Here is a 17,804-nt window from a genome sequence, read left to right on the forward strand (position 1 = left end):
GGGGGTTCTGTGGTCTGTTCATAGCAGTTTGCATTTCTTCTCTTTGTTGCCTTGCGTGATAAACCTTTTTAAAAAAAAAAAAAAAAAAAAGAATAAAGTAAATTTACTTGTGATCATTGTGCATCTTCATTTATTATATTATCTCATCTTAAATTTGCAAATATAGAAATGAAAACACTTCACTGAAGGTCAGATAAATGTGAGATAAACTAAAGATTTTATTGAATAGTCAAAAATTGCCTCTTGATCAAATTGAGTAAATAGTTCAAGTGAGAGGCTGAAATCATTAGACCAACTTGCTTTTCCCACAATAGTTTCTACAACCCAGCTGTTTATTTTCAGGAGATCAGGAGGTTTACAAGTAACCCTTTAATGGGAGCTTAAGGGACTTTTAAAACATTTCTTTGATGTGAACAGGCAGGGCTTCATGTGGCAGTACTAGAACAGTCAAGATAAGGCGAGCTGTGAGCGATTGATATATGACTTGCATGAATACTTTCAAACTCAGCTTAAGCAATTTCATAGTAAGCTTAGTTCATGGGACTGCATTGGGTTGCTATACACGCAATGATGAGACCAAAAAAATTCACTCATCATTTAATATTACTTTCTGCAAAGTACCATGCTTAGAATTAAAAAATAACATTGAAGAACAAAGGGGTCTGTGATATGCATTCAGGATATATCTGAATATTTACTGTTCAAGAAACTCTCATGATAAATAACTCCTACAACATTTTTACAAAGGTGTACAATTACTTAACATTAGGAAGCATTTTACTTGAATCCTGCATTGACTTTTGTAAGTAAGTTCTATCTGTCCTGGGCTTCAGGCCCTTGTGATTTTAAATGAGCTGTTACAAAAGGAGGAAAAATAATGAAGCCTAAATTTATGTGCGCTGCCCCTCACTGTCTTCCCAAGGAGCCAGTTGTAAAAATAAACAAGCATTTTTTTTAAAAAGTGTAAGGAAGTAAGACTTAATGCCTACTTACTTAATCTGAACAAAATCAGTTCGAAGTGAGACTTGGTTTTTTCGCCTGCAGTGGTATAAAAATGGTCATTTTCATGCAGCGTGAACACATATACAGGAATGTGTGATAGATGGTGGGATGACGACTTTGTGGAGTCATAAATTGAAAATCAGCAGGAAAACACATTCTTGCTCTCAAAAGGTTAGCCAAATCATGAAATAATGGTCATGGGAAGATAGAGAATTCAGCACAGTCAGGATAAAATGGTCCTTAGGCACAGTGCTGCTGAACACACTTAAATATCAGAGATTCTTTATATTCATACTATATGAAGTAGACCCCATAAGTAGACGACAGGAATCACAATAATTTGCTCCACGTGTACTCTCTATGATGCATCAAACCATTTGTATGTGTGAAGACATCAAAGCAAATGTATGAAGTCGGAAGTTCAGGGAATCACATAAAATACATTGTTATCTGAATGTTGTACAACAGACAACATATTCAGTGCAGATACTGCAATTAGTTGTTCAAAAAGTTACAGAACATGCTCATTTTGAATTAGAATCCAACAAAAGTTTGGCCATTTGTATCATGTTGTCTATTCATTCATTCATTAATTCATTCATTTTCCTAACCACTTAATCCAATTCAGGGTAGTGGGATCATGTTGTCTAATGAATGTTAATATGTTTTCAGTATTTGCAGTTCTGAAGTGCAAGCAGGTCAGTTTAAAGGTGGAGTATGTAAGATTTTCAATATTTTCAAAATAAATTAACTAAAAAAAAAAACCTACAATCATAATGAGATAGTTTTTTTTTTTAAACTTGTACGTTCCAGTTTGTCCATATTTCATGTGTTATTAAATAACAAGTTTAATTAATGACAAAGACCCTTCTTGCTTTTTGTCATTTGTCATTAATTAAACTAATAGACTGGAACCTACATGTTCAAAAAAATCTAATTATGATTGTAGTTATTTTATTAGTTAATTCATTTTGAAAATATTGAAAATCTTACATACTCCACCTTTAATGCCTGGACCCATGAAGTGATGCGACTCTAAAACATGTATTGAAATAAACATCCAATCTCTTGGAAACATGGTCTTGAAAAATACTGAATAAATCACTATCACTTGCAAATGCCAAATCTTTGACATTTTATGATTCATCCCTGAGTTCTCTGATTCATCTCTTACGTATGTATGTGATAAATTTTGCTTTATTGAGAAAAATCACCAAATGTTCTGTAATTATACCTAAATGTCTTTCTGTCACTAACACATACTGTCACTGTATGTAGCACCAAATGAATACTAAGTATGCTCCAAAGTCAGAAGAAATGGAGGACGAAACAGCCTATTGCTTGCAGAAGGGGCCACCTTTTCCTTTCATAGTGCAATAAACAATAATAGGAGTTGGTACATTAAAAGATAGTAGGAAAGGACAGAGCTCAGGGTATCTAGTGGTGTAAGAAGCACAGAAGACAAGGGTTATATGATCATACGCTGAATCATGCCCTTGTGATATTAGTAACATACTGTACCATCAGGGTTTATATTTGTCTGAACAGACAGTGGCAGTTGACCCGATGCACCAGATGGTTTGTTACATACTTGATTCATGTTCTGGTTGTCATGGCTATGATTTCATTACTATAATATGGTGAGAGAATTTCAGCCTTGCAAATCAATCAATTGAAATCAGCTTACTAGTACAGTGACAGTAACGTTATCACTTACAGTGAACTGTAGATAAACCCCCAAATCCCCAAAACCAGTAAACTCCAGGGTATAATCACAGCTTGACTATAATCACTGTTATTTGTCACCATAGCTTTGCAGACTGGCCATCAAAATGGTATCCAGAATCTTTTTTTTCTTTCGGACAAAATGTTTTTACTGGTGCTTGAATCAAAGAGATCCCTTAAACATACTGTCGTGGATTGCTAAGGATAGACTGAAATAATCAAAAGCACAAGAAAGAAGAGGAAAAAAAACATGCATTCCTAATATAATATCTAGTTTTGATCTGTTAATATCTTAGCTAAATGGGGAACTGATTAAAATATATTACTACTAATACTGAAAGTGTGAGTGCCAGACAGACAAGGATGTGAGTACAGTTTCTACAGTTGGAGATATACTGCAAAATTCCCCCTCATTACAAACTTAGGCTGAAGGCGAACACATGCTCTATGGTGCATGCAAGCTTTGATGCATGACTTGCTTTGTCTACAACCGTTGTAAGAATTATATCTTCACCAGATAGGAATAAGAAGAAAAAGGCAAAATAAAGATGTAATCACACGTGATAATAAAATTTAATGCTTCAGTAGAAACCTTAAATTCAATTGACAGATCCATCAACAACTGATGTTTCCCAGTAAATTCATACCAGTTTAGTGCTCCGATCAGATTTAGAACAAAAAGTTTAGTAAAAAAGAAAACTTTGATGGATTTGGTTGCTGCACTTGTAGTTTCTCCAGTCAGTTGTTTTCAAAAACCCTAAAGTCAAATCCTGCAACAATCTGGGCCTAGATTACATTTCTGGAACCACACCAGCACAAAATCCATCATCAAATCATCTTTAAATCATGTTAATTACACGTTTTTTTTTTTATAGCAAATCAATATGCGATTTCAAAACACCTCTAAGTTTTACTCTGATGACTGCTTCAGTTCATGTTGGCTCTAGATTAAAATAACACTTGCTTTTCCCCATGCTTTCTGGGTCTTCTGACAACAATTCAAGTTTATTATGGTAGCTGTTAACAAATCTGTTTGGTTTAAATCGTCATCGTTTTGCTTATTCTACAATTTGACATATATAAATGTGTTTGCCTCGTAATTTGAGGTAAATGAGGAAGTAATTTGTCGGGTGAACTTTTCTAAGTCTTGCCCACCAAAGTTGAGGATGACAGAACACATATAGGAAATTTTCCAGTTCTCTTTTGTGCCTGTCAAGGTTTGTATGAATCTGGCATCTAGCTATATGATGTGGTGTTTTTCTTTCCATGTGCTGTTCACTATGGTTGAGGTGTGGGATAGTGAGTGAGGCACTGGCAGTAAATGGGAAGACTGTTTAATGAGTTTGTGTGAAAGAAAGTGCCACAGAAAGAAAGGATAAAAAAATTTGATGCCAGATGGGTAATGTCAAGAATGAAGGCTGGGTCATCTGGTGGCCATTTAAGAATAGACTTAAACGTGCCATGTTCAATTAAGAATTTTTTTAATTAGTGTACACTCATAATTTTTTTTCAGTTTGTTGTAAAACAATATGACATCCAAAATAAAAAAAACGTAATAAAACGTTAAAAAAAACAAACAAACCACAAAATAGGTTCCTTCTAAAGAATTCTTCTTCTCTTGTCTCCTGAGATAAAACATTGATGACCCAACACAGATAGCATCCGTATTACTGTCATTCCCCTTGACTAGTGTCATCCATACTGTTATCTTAGCCTTTCAAGGATTAATATCCTTTTCAAGTTTAATGAGATAAGAGACCTGGGGGAGTTCTTCTCCTGCTGCGTTCAAAGGCCATCCGGTTTTAGTAGCTGCTTTATCCTGGCCACTGATTGACCCAGCTGATAGGTGATACTGAGGAAGCACAGTGGCTCAGAGATGTGGCCTCTCCACTGAGGGAATGGGAAGTGGCAAACCTGGGCTTTCCAGGCAGTGAAAAATCCCATCAGAGGGGCTCTAATTCTCCTCTAATGCCGCCTCTTTCCTTTGATTCCTCTGACCAGCCACTTTTACGTGCTTTCCTCCCTCGTTCAGTCCAAAAGTAGAGCCAGTAAAGCGGGTCTGCCAATCTGCAAGCAAGTGGAACGAGACGTGTTTGTAAGTGTTGTCTGAATGCACCACCAGTCGAAATGACACCCCGAGGGCTCGTAAGGCTTGTGTTTTTTCCTTCAAGCCCATGCCAAAAGACCCTTTAAAATTCCAGCTCAGATCTTCTAAAATGTCGCCATTTGTGGCTTGTGACTGTAAACCACTGGGATTTCCTTATAATCTATACAGCATGTCAATGACTGTTCAAACTGGGATACAATCATAAGGAAAAGACAGAGAATCAGTTCCAATGGTTTGACTGAAACACCACATTACCTCAGTTTTAGAAAAAAAAAAAAAAATCTAATCTTCATTGAAATATAACCTCAAAATACCAGTTCAAATAAATCTTTCAACAAATAAGTGTTTGTTATTTGTGAGTAGGGTGGAACACATTGTCAATCTTACATAGCAGACAAAAGAAAAACCACACCAGGAGGATGTTTTTGAGAAGGTTAAAGGGTTCTCTCATTATCACTGTATGCGTTGAGTATAATATAGGGGCCCCTGAAAAGGTCCCAGGGGGCTTCTGCATGCTCACAGGAGGATTGTACTTCATGCCGCACATGATATCGCATGGTAATCTCTGAGAAAAACATCTGTGAGTGGACTGTGGCACATGTTGGTGCAACTGAGTAGCAGATTAGAAAGAGAGAAACTCGGGTCCTAAAGCTCAGCCATGCCATTAGCGTAGGTAAATTGCACAAATTGCATGGTCTATGCAGTTTCTATATACATAGGCAATGGTTTAAATGTGCTTCAGTGATGCCTAATGCAAAGAGTTTAACTTAAGCAGATTCAGGTTCGTCTTCTTTTGTCAGTTGTGGTAAACCTCATTTAAAGGCTCCATTCATTTATCAACGAATCCACAAGATCTGGCTTAAAACAAGTTAAAAAATTCATGCTACTTTTTCATTCTCATTCAACACGGTTTATAACCTCATGATTATTTTAGGTTCAAGACTAAAAACATTGCAGATATATGGAATTCCTATTAGGTCTGTTCTTGAAACAAAAATCATATGAAGGCGGTCTTATATTCAAATGAAACACTGTTTTAGAAAGGTTGTTTATCTTCGCTGTGTGAAACCATTGTGGTATTCTTAAGTATCACGAACGGCTTAAAGTTTCTGGGTGATATATGAACTCTGAAAAGTTTAAAAAGTCTGCAGAGTCCTAATGTGCTCAGGAGAGTCAGAGTATACTTTATGTAATTCATAATAAGTAATGAACAACACAGTTTCATGCTCTGTGACTGGTTTGGGTAAAGGCCAGACTGTCAAACAGTGCTGTGACAGATCCATGGTGCTACATCGCAGTTTTAGCAGAACAGCACAGTGTAGGCATGCTGTTGACTGAACATGACACGCCGCTAATGCAGTGTAAGAATGTGTTACCCAACCAGATGGGAATCTGTGTGCCCACGCTGGCGCTAAGCATCGTGACATTGCATTTCTTTTGACAAAGTGGGAAATCACCATCTAGAAGTTGGGATCATGTGATTTAAATGCATAAGATTCCGCAAATTGTGCTACACTGAATTTAATGGCATTTCCTCTCATGTTTTGAAGTTCATCTGGCACTGCCACCTCATATGGCCTGGTGTTAATCTGCCATGAACAAGCCTGCATTATGCCAAGAATACAGCAGGAGTGAGTGAGAAACAGGTGGCCTTGACTTTCCTTCATTCCTGGTCTAAGAGCTGGCTTCTGGACACAAAGTTGGACAGCTCACAATGTTTTGGGGGAATTTCCTTCTGTGCCACTTTATTAGCAAGTAGAAATAAACATTGGATGTTACTCTGATATTGACATAGGTCGGTTTGTAATATAAATCAATCTGAAGTAGTTATTTATTTAGGCAAACTCAAACATGCGTTTAGGTGATAAAAAACTGTGCCGTTCACGTGTCTGATGAGGATTCAACACTGTAACACTGTAGAAAGCTCAGAAAACTTGAAATACCATAATAGCACCCCTTTAAATGCTCAGAGTTGAATAAAATATGCAACTCTACATCAGGACTATAAGGAGTGGCCACAAATTTCCACTGCCTTTTTGAATGTCGAGGTTTTGAAAGGCGAGTTTATGGCATTATTTTGTTGTGAGATAAAGAAACTCGTTTTTTTTTTTTTTTTTTTAACACAAAAAGAATGTTCTCTGTCACTCAGGTTCATCACCTGGTCAACAGTGGCAAGAGTTTGAGCCCTTAGTATAACAGCTATCTATTTTATGAGCCTGCAACAGCCATAACATGTGTGTCAGACTTATTTTACAAATTATTTATGTGATAATAAAAAACCACTCTGCTGTCAAAATTAATTTCAAACAATACTGTTTATGAAGATTATATGGCCAATTTGACTCTAATGATGCAATGTTATATTATTATGTAACAGGGTCATAAACTACTTAAATACTTTTTAAAAATGATGTCCCAATCATTTCAGTAAATGTTTCACTCCAAATAGCAAATTAAAGCAATTGTAAACCACAACTGAACACAGTATTTAAAGTTAAAGCAAGAGTACAGATGATAATGAGGATCGTTACATGTTACATGTTACAAAAGTATTCTTTGAGTTTACATGGAAATAATAATTCCAAATGAAGATTTACATGAAACATTTCCCTACTTACTCCGCTTTAGAGCAGCGGGTTGGGAAGTGTTCTGATTGGACAGCCGATTGGACAAAAATTTGCTTTGTGCTTCTTGTTTTCTTGGTCATAACTGGAAAAACTACAGAATAAATACCAGTTTTGCCATTGTTTTGATTATAGTTTTCAAGTACCAGCTCAATATGAGCATACAACTTCACCTTTTTTAGCAACTGAGAAGGAGAAATCATATATACTACCGAAGACAAGAGGAAAAACAACGCGCGGAATATGTCACAGGGACGGGACAAGGTAACGAGTATGCGCAGAATGATAGGAATTAACTTGGGGTGGAATAAAGGTTTACATGACAGAGGACTTATTCAGTTTGAACTTAAAATGTGAATAAACCAGCCACTTAACTTGAGAATTAAGTTTAATTCCGAACTGACTTTTGCATTAGGAATTTAGTATTTACATGGTCATTTTTCATCAGTTAAGGGTTAGGGTTAGTGGAATCAACTTTTATTTGGAATTAAAGAGTAACTAAAACTCCCATGTAAACGTAGCCAATGAGTCAAACAGAACATGATCTTCGGCTTTGTGGGCAAATGGTATAACACCACACTCTTCAGCAGTCTGCAGCCTAATCACTGCTTTCCAAATCTTTACTAAATGTTTGTACTGTTGTCTTATCCATGTAAACACACACACACACACACACACACACACACACACACACACACACACACACACACACACACAATTCTTGCATCAGGACACAAATTACTTGATAGAGTTTTGAAAGGGCCCTGTGATGGATAGCAAAGATGTCCAGGGTGTACCCTGCCTTTCGCCCAACGATTGCTGGGATAGGCTCCAGCTTCGCCGCGACCCTTCATCGGACTAAGCGGTTAGGATAATAATGAATGAATGAAATGAATGAATGAGTTTTGAAACTGCTGTAACTTTACTGGGAAAAATAATTAGCTCTGCTGTTTTGCATCCAGAAAATGATAATTTGCTCAAGAGTAAGAAAGGACAAAAGTTATTGGCAACATGTCCAGGGTGTACACTGCCACTTGCCCAATGATTGCTGGGATATGCTTCAGCTTCCCCTCAACCCTTAATGGGACAAAGCAGTTTGGAAAATGGATGGATAACAAAAGTTTTCTTGCTTGCTTTGCTTATGTAAAAACTAACCAACAATCAAACAAAATGATCATACAAAACAAACCTGACAATAGAAAGCATGTTGGCTAGGGATCATCAAATCTGGATCTCATGGGTTGGTATCCTGCATGTTTTAGGTACTTCCCTGCTGCAACACTAGCTGTTGGAGATGAGATTTGAATCAGGTGTGTTACATCAGGGAAACATCCAAAACCTGAGGGACAGTGGCCCAAGAGATCTGCGGTCAGTGATTCTTGAAATAAGGCAAAACCTTGAATAAAAGACTTGACTAAAGTATTGTGTGGCAAAGTGTACCTGGCTGTGACTGGTGCAGGTTGTAACCTATATACTTTTCCCTTTGGGCTTATATGACTTTGTTCATTCTGGTTTCAACGACCTGCACCGTGTCTGCATGCCTGAAAAGTGTTTAATACCTAACCAGTTAGCTTTGTTTAGAGAGAAGAATGTGTCCTGCAGAAAATGCAAGGGGCCAACACTTACTGAAACTTATTGTATTTTATCTAATCTGTTCAAATATAGTGTTAAGTTGATTTAGTTAACTTCAGACAGAAATATTATCTTTGTGTAAAAACTTATGTCCAGTTTTTATCTTCAATTATGCTAACTATCGCTTACTAGATTGTTTCTTCTCTTTCCAAAATCACAAATAAACATTCATAAAATTCTTTGAGCAAGAACAAACAAACACACACCAAAACAAAACAAAACAAGAAACATAATTTTCTTCTCTTTAGCCCTTGGACTTGTGGATGTGTTATCTGTTGCTCGAAAAAATGACTTAAAGTTAAGTGGCTTGTTATGTTTTAGGGACTGGCCACATATGAGGGAAAAAGTTTAAACTTACTGGCTTTCAGTAATCAACTCATGCAGACAAGTCATATCAGGGCTACTTAAAGACACAGTAAAGAACTTTTACCACGTCACGTGTCCCATTGACGGCTAATTTAGCATCTATCTTGCATCCTACGTGACCTGTTAGCTTTGTCCAGCCAGCAAAAGATGATCTTACAATGACTCTTGTTTTGTTTCTTCATCTCTCTTAATCTTTTTGCATTTCTTTGCTGAATCAGCAACGTTGCACGTTTAAAACAGTCAGTTCCTTATTATACCATGAAGCAAAACTCAATGTCACTTCACATGCCGGATGTAAAAGTTTATATATTTCGAGGCTCAGCCTCAGGGCGGTGCTAAGTAGCGGCTCTAGAAATGTATATGATGGATGTCACTGCGTCATCGAACAAGTCTGGGATGCAGAGTTTTAAGATCAGAAAATAACGTAATGTGTCTTTAATCTGCACATTTGAACAAAGCACGTTATTTCTAATCAAGAAACCTGTTGCTTTTTGGTTAAAATCTTGCTTTGCCTATGGAAATTTGCATTCACATTTGATCTTTCCTCAGAGGAAGAAGCTGTTATGAGGACCATTTGTTTGATTGTATGTTGAGTATCATAACATCATAACAATGGGTGGAGCAAGAGCAAAGAAAAAAAAAACCCATTAATTTTTGGTCTTCGGTCAGGAATATGTTTATGGGTTCCAACAGACCTTTTTTCTTTTTCAGATTTTCTGTTTTTTTTGTTTTTTTTTTTCAAAACATAAAACACATTATCCTACAATGGAAGAGAAAGAATGAGTGTGTAGTCACATACTGAAAAAAAAAAAGTGTGTTGCACTGACAAATGCTCTTAATGACAAAAAAAGATGTTTAACTGTAGTTCATCATCTCAGCACATCATTAACAGCTTCAGAAATAAAACTTGCAGTGCTAAAGTTCAGATAAAATGAGAACATAAATAGTCTTGTCTATAAATTATTCCACGTATACATGAAAGAAAAGAGCCTGTTATGAAAGAATTCCCATGTTATATCTTCAAGAGACCCAACTCACTGTTCTTATTTTTCACAAACCTAATCTCATGGGTTTACAGAAACCCATCACAATATTGTCTGTGAATATGTGTGAACATCAGTGTCATAACATGCCAAGGTACAAAAGATTTGCACTGTGTGTTAATGAAAAACGGACAGTCACTGTTGGAGGGGTATCACAGAAATTTATGCTTTATTTAGCCAGTAATTTGATTGTCTGTGATGGGAAAACTCTCTTTTCTAAACACTATTCTTTAAACATAATTTTTGCACGTTTTGTAGTATGTGGGGTAACCCCTGCCTTGCATTAATAGACTTAGTCAGGTGTCAGTCAACAATACCCAGACAGCCTGGTCAGACATGGCAGATCCATTCCAGTGGTGATGCACTTGGATTAAGATGAGAGAGTGCAGGGAGAAAGAAAGAGGTCTGCTTTCCATAAAGTTCTGGTATCCTGTGAGGCAGCTCGACTTCATTATCATAAATCGTCTAGATGGAAATTGGAGTTTTGTCATATACCAACATAACAGGGAAGTTCCAAAATCAAATAATGGACTGTTCCTTCTCATGATGGTTTTATGCAAAAGGAAATTTTCTTTCTTTTTTTTTTTTCATATTTCTCATGGTTTCTGTTAGATTTCCTGGAAGTTTTCTAAAAAAGAAAGCAACCACAGAATATCTCAAGGTCAATACAAAAAGAATCATAAAAAACCCCCCACTTCTTCTACTGTCATATCATTTTTTTTTATAACTCTTCTTTGTCTTTCTTTCCCCCAGAAAAAAGAATGGATTTAGGAAGGTAATATCTGAGATTTGAGGTTTTGTGCAACTATGGGACAGACCACTCTCCTTCGTTTTGTATTGAAGACTGTAAGTTCCCTGGCCTCTTCCTTGCTTGTGTCCAGGCCAGCAACAGCCCATGCGTGTAATGCTGTTTGTAATGAGAAATCTAAACAGGGAACAGCAGTGAGGCATGACAGGAATGTGTTTCCATTGGATGGAGCTTCACGTGCAAAAAAAAAAAAAAAAAAGAGAAGAAAAAAAAATAATATGAAGAGGCAGAGATGTGTCCAGAAGGAGCACTCGCTTGGGCCAGAGCAGAAGACTAATGTTATTGTACATTGGCTGTCACTCTGCCAGCCCTCCTTCGCCAATTGGTTGCTGGTCTCCCTACCAGCCATCCCCCCACCTACTCCCCCTTTCTCCCTCATCTCCTCCAAAACTCTGTTTGCTCAGGTGGACAGTGACACAGTTTTGAATGAGCCTCAGCCGTTCCCCCTTCTGCATCTATGTAGACTGTCACCAGCTCAGAGTCTGGAGGGGCCTGCAGAGAGCTGGAAGTTGAAGCTCCAGCTAAGTTCAGTCTTGATGGGAGGGGGCAGGAAGTCAAGCAACAAACACCGGGAGGTAAAAAGAAAAACAAATGGAGAAGGAAGACAACACAAATGCAAAGAAAAGAGGGAAATGAAGTGTGTTTAGGATGCGGGACAGAATAAGACGGTAAGAAAGAGAAAAAATTTAGACCACCCATTTTGAAAATTAAAGAGTGTTGGTTGTGGTCTGTATAGGCTACTTTGGTTTATAGTCCATGGAGGATGTCTTGAAACAGCACTGTTTAGAGTTTATTTTATCATGCCACACCATCTCAGAACCCTCTGTCAGGAGTCTCATTCTGCAAAGACTAATCACAGTGTAAACACAGCATTAAATTGTGTGGGCCACTCAACTTCACTATTTACCTTTTCTTCCAAACAACCCTGACATCTTTCCACAGATTGATTTTGTCCATAAAAACCTCCTTGGCTGGTATTTATTTGTTTTGAAACTGGCATGCATTTCATGGTGAAACGGATCGATGCAGATTCAATGACAACACAAATAACATAGCTCAGTTTGAAAGGCCGAAGATTTGGTCCCACCTAATCATAACTTCATTTCACTCTGCAGCTGAGCATTACCAGGTTTCCAGACAAAAAGGGGGAAAAAAAAGGAAAGAAAAGTAAAAAGGAGTAGATGAAAATCTGTGTTGAAACTGCCCAAAACATTCAGCAGACACACTCGATTATTAATGGTGGTTTTCAGAAAATGTACAGGTTCTGCAGGGAGGCAACTAAAAATAAAACTGAACAGATCATTCATAAGAGCAAAGATAAGCAGGAAACTCTGCTTCATTAGCACATGCATGGGTGCTGAAGAGTGGTCACACAGTGTCAGTCACCTGCACAACACACCCAGAGAACCTAATTATTACCATATGGGCCCAAAGGTCCGGAAGAGAATGCTTTTAAGGCAGACCGAGAATTATGGCTTCCCAGATCTTTTTATAATAACATAAACAAGAAAACTGCTACTGCTGGCAAGTTTGTGTTTGTAAGACTGTTTTCATTGTATTTTATTTTTCAATGTTTTACATCTCCCAAAATATGTCAGTCAATAAGAGGATGTTTGACAATCATAGTCAAAAATAGAGGTATTACTGTTATCAAACTGCAAGGAGATAAATGGTGTTTCAAAACCCCACATAATTGATAAATGTGTAATGGAAATAAAAATGCAAAAATGTATTGTTTACATTTTGCGCAGGTTCGCCACAGGCAGAAATTTTTGCCTTAACTATTGGAGCTCTTAAACAATCACAAGGCTCAAAGAAGAAGGATAGCTTTATTAAGGATTCAAAAGTCTATTAAAACTGAAGAGGCATCTAACCCATCGAAGCCATTCACAACTCACACAACGACAGTGTGATCACTGCAAACCCACACCTAAGCTTTTTGCCAAATCACCAAAATGCACATCACACTCTTGACAGCAATGCAAAAAGACACCTGCAAAACTATATCTTTAGTAGGGCTAGTAATAAATTGTTTAACAACATGTTGCTTTAAACTAATTGACAATAGCTTTGACAAAGGTAAAACAAAAATCCTCCAAGAAAGCCACTTGCTTAGCCTCACTACTAACCTCCCCAAATGAGAATTGACCAGCTCTCCTTCTTCCAAGAAACACCCCAGTCAATCTTATTGAGAGGCAGCTAAACACAACTGCTGGACAAAGGAGTTCTTTCCAGATCCCCCTTTCTTAAAGGATAAGTTATTTCCAAGGACTGTTGTTACAAATGACACATACTCAGGCTTTAGCAGTTAGCATCTGTGTCTGCACTAGCTTTAGTGTAACATAGCTAAGCATTGACAGTTTAGCTCTAAATTCTTAGAAGATAAATATGTGGTTTTCATTGATTTTTTTGAGTTTGGGTTGTCAAATTGATCATTATAGACAAATTATATGATGTTTTAAAATTGCTCTTGCATGCTAAACTAACATTTTTTTAGTCTAACATTGCATCTTTTGGAATTCCAACACACACAACAATTTGACCTTGAATATACAGTCATTTGGCAGACTTTTATCAAAGCGACTTTGATGTGATAAGTGATCAATTAACCACAGCAATTAACCTAGCATACATGTCTGAAAGGTGAGTCGTGGAGTCGGAGTACGTGGAGAGGCTCCACGGATGGGGAGAACACGCAAACTCCACAAAGAAAGGCTCCTGATCTAACCTCCCCCTAACTGAGACTTGAACCAGCAACCTTCTTGCAGGTGCCAACAACTATGCAAGCAGGCTGCCTTTCTGCAAAGACAAGAACACAATTTCTTTGTTCTATTGTACCACATGTGTTGTTGCTGCTAGCAAACAATTACACATGCGGCTACATAGACAAATAATCACATGTTTCCCGGTTTCCATCCCAATGGCAACCATCTGATGGCCTCCTTGTTCCTGCAGCAACGGTGACCATCTTGTGTCTTCACCAACCACACGGAGTCCCAATTCTGACCCCCACTGTTTATCACCTCAGTTTGCACTGACAGACCATCAAGACCCTATACAGTGTGATATTTAGTAGCTCTAGATTACCTCCAGTGGTACCACACAAGTAACATTTAACATTAATAACTTTATCAAATATCCATAATTGTCCATAGACACTTTTATCAAAATATTCAATTTTTTAAAATTTTATAATATATCTTATCAAAGTATTTCAAAGAATTTTATTCAAGGACTTACATGTCTCCTTCTGTGGTACATAATATCATATTCAGTCAAAATTTATTTTATATAGATGCCAAAACTGAATGGGATTAAGATTATCACTTAAAAAAACTTACACATTGCCCAAAAATGTGTGTTGACACAAATTTAGAAACTGTTTAGCTACTGAAATCATAAAGTACTTTAGCTAATATTAGCTTATTCTGATTTGCTCTTGTTGTTTTATCTTGTAAGGTGACTTTCAGTGTCTAGAATGCCGCCCCCAAATAAAATGTATTCTTCTTCTTATGATTATTATTGCACCGCAGATAGAGAAATAAACCCCTTTAACTTCAGCGTATATAGATAGAATATAACTATTGTTTACAAGATCTCAGTCACATTTTTCAGTTTATTTCACATCATTTGGTGTTAAAACAAAGTTCACCATGAAAATATTTGCAACAACAGCTGTCGAAGAAACAACCACATAAAAGAAGAAAATAAAAACAAAACAGAGCATCACAGAAATCTTTTATTTTTAATAGTTCAATTTCTAAAAGTATCATATAAATATAAAACAATTTCCAATGTACATGCAGTTAATACATGAAGGTTTACTAATATAATTAGATCATGCAAAATAAACGACATTTCACCATTGCCACTAATTACATGAAATGCACAAGTATGAACCTTTTAACTATAGTAAAATGTCAAATAAATAAACTTTAATAAAAGTGTCTTATACTTGATACTTTACACTGGCAAGACACGAGAACTTGAGAAACTTCATTATAAAACCAACAGTTGCAAAAATGTAAAAAATTGGAACTGGGAGAAGTGTGACCCTAAGTAAGACCTTTTCTGTCATATGTAAATTGAACAAAAACCCTTGTATTTCTTGATTCTGTAGCATAAAAACTGGAGAATTTGTAGCATCAAAAAGCTGCTTTACTTTGCTTGCTCTGTTGTTATTCAGTAAATGGCAGCTTTCCTCTCATGAACTCAGCAGATTCAAACAGTGGTTCGTGCCACAGGGTGGCTGCAGAACAGAGTAAATTAAACAATGTTGTTTTTTTCTGTGCTTCTGTACCAAAGAAAGATGGATGGGTTTACTTGAATATCGTGTATCATATGATTTGAACAAAGTATTTAACTTCAGTACAGTAACTTGGTACAGTCACAAACTCAAGATTTCATTGTTAAACATTACAGATTTAATGTTGTTAGAGTTACATCTTGCTAGATTGATTTTTTCCCAATACAATCCAGTAAAATAAACATCAAGTTTTTTTTATCCACAGACATCCTTTTCAAAGGATTTGAAAGGGCACATGAGCAAGCGGGGAGTCTATAGTAAATCTTTGTCAAGCAGTATGGAGTGGTATTCCCAAATATCACTTAACAGTGAAAAAATAAGCTTTATGTCATCCTTGACTGGAAGAAAGTCAACTGTTTTGAGCTTGAAAGGCATCTGAGATTGACCATCAAACAGAGGAAAATACAGTATATAGAAGTCAGACCTGACAGTATTCAAGATGTTTAATGGGAGAAATGGAAGCTGTGTGCTCCACATCAAAGAAGAAAAGGACCACCAAGTATTAATCAGCAACAAGTCCAAAAGCCAGGTTGTGTGATGTATGTGGCTGTATCTAGCAAAGCTCATTTATATTTTTGGCAATGACAGCATTAATGTAGAAAAGTTCATTCAGATATTGCAGGGACATATGCAGCCTTCAAACTAACATTTTTTCTGGGACAATCCTTATATTTTCCAGTGAGACAAGGCCAAAACCACACTTTGCACATTATGCAACAGCATGGCCAAGGAAGAAGAGCTTAAAAAATACTTAGTGACTGGCCCGCCTGCAGTCCTTATCTTTAGGACAATGTGAAGAGAATTTCTCAAGTAACTAAAGGTACTCAGAGAGCACAGACCTCCACCAAGCCATTGTCATTTTTTCCCATTGACTGTAGGCATTATTTTGAGTTTGAGTAAAGAATCTTTATAAAAAAGATCAGCCCCAAAATCTGATCACTTGTCACATCCGCCAAGGAGGTTGTGTTTTACCCGACGTTTATCTGTTTGTCTGTTAGTGTTCAAGATAACTCCAGAAGTTATGGACAGACTTTTATTAAATTTTCAGGAGTTGTTAGGAATGTGAAAAGAAAGAACAGATTGGTAACATTAACTCAGTGGAAACATTGAACAAATACACACCAAATCTGGCAGCATTTTAAAGTTTTATGATTGTTGAGGACATTCATGTTAATCTTGTTTCCCTAAATGAATGCAGGGTTGATGCTGAAGTATATTGAAGGAGGAACACAAGGCCAGGAGGCAGATGTAGATGAGCAACCATCTACCAGAAGTTCCTGTTCACATTCCCAACACCTGCCAACAGCTATATGGACTCTGGGACTTTGAAGGCTCTGAGAGTCTTGCCACTGGAAAACCATCAATCAGTGACACTACAGAGACCTGTACGACCCTCCAGCTGATCCTGCTCTTTGTCCAGCACACAGTTTACATGTTGATCGGGTGGAAACTGTGCACAGAGGTCAATTTAAGTCAAGCCAAAAGGACCGGATGAAAGAAGATTTCATACAAGTTTTCAGTTTAAAACACTTAAAACAGAGAAAAGTTATATTATTTTTATGGGAGTCAGTGCAAAGATTTTTTTTTATATTCTGGTGGTTACAGTTTTATTCTTTTGAGCAGTGGGCAAATGAAAAGTGTGACTGTATGCAACAGGTGCTCGCTAGATTTTTGAAGAGGCAGCTGGTAAGGACATCTGTTATGTTAATGTGCAGACTTTTGATGTGTTTCTGAGGTGTGTTATTAGAACGCATTTAATTTTGATGGTGATCCGGATCACCATTTGGACAAAATGGCGAGAACTGTGGCCCTTGGCTGAGGTTTTGCACTCTCTGAGTGCTGCTTTAGTTTCTTATTCCATTTCTGAGACTTCCTGAAAATTTTTTTTTTATCAAAATCCATCCATACCTTCCTTAGTTATATTGCTAACAGACAGACAAACAGACAAACAGACGACCAGACAAACAATTGCACTTAAAACATTTCATGCCACAGGGTCTTCCATAATAGATTGTCTTTGTTCTTTTATGAAGAACAAAGACAATCTATTATTTTAGTAAAATCTTTCATTATAAAGCATGAAAGAGTTTACTGTTCCAGCTTATTTTAATGCTACAGGCTAAAATACAAAAATAGAGAAATATATCAACAAAGAAAATGAAGTTATTACGGCAAAATATTGACATTCTGC

This window comes from Telmatherina bonti (genome assembly GCF_933228915.1).
Source record: "Telmatherina bonti genome assembly, chromosome: 5".
In the NCBI taxonomy this organism is placed as follows: domain Eukaryota; kingdom Metazoa; phylum Chordata; class Actinopteri; order Atheriniformes; family Telmatherinidae; genus Telmatherina; species Telmatherina bonti.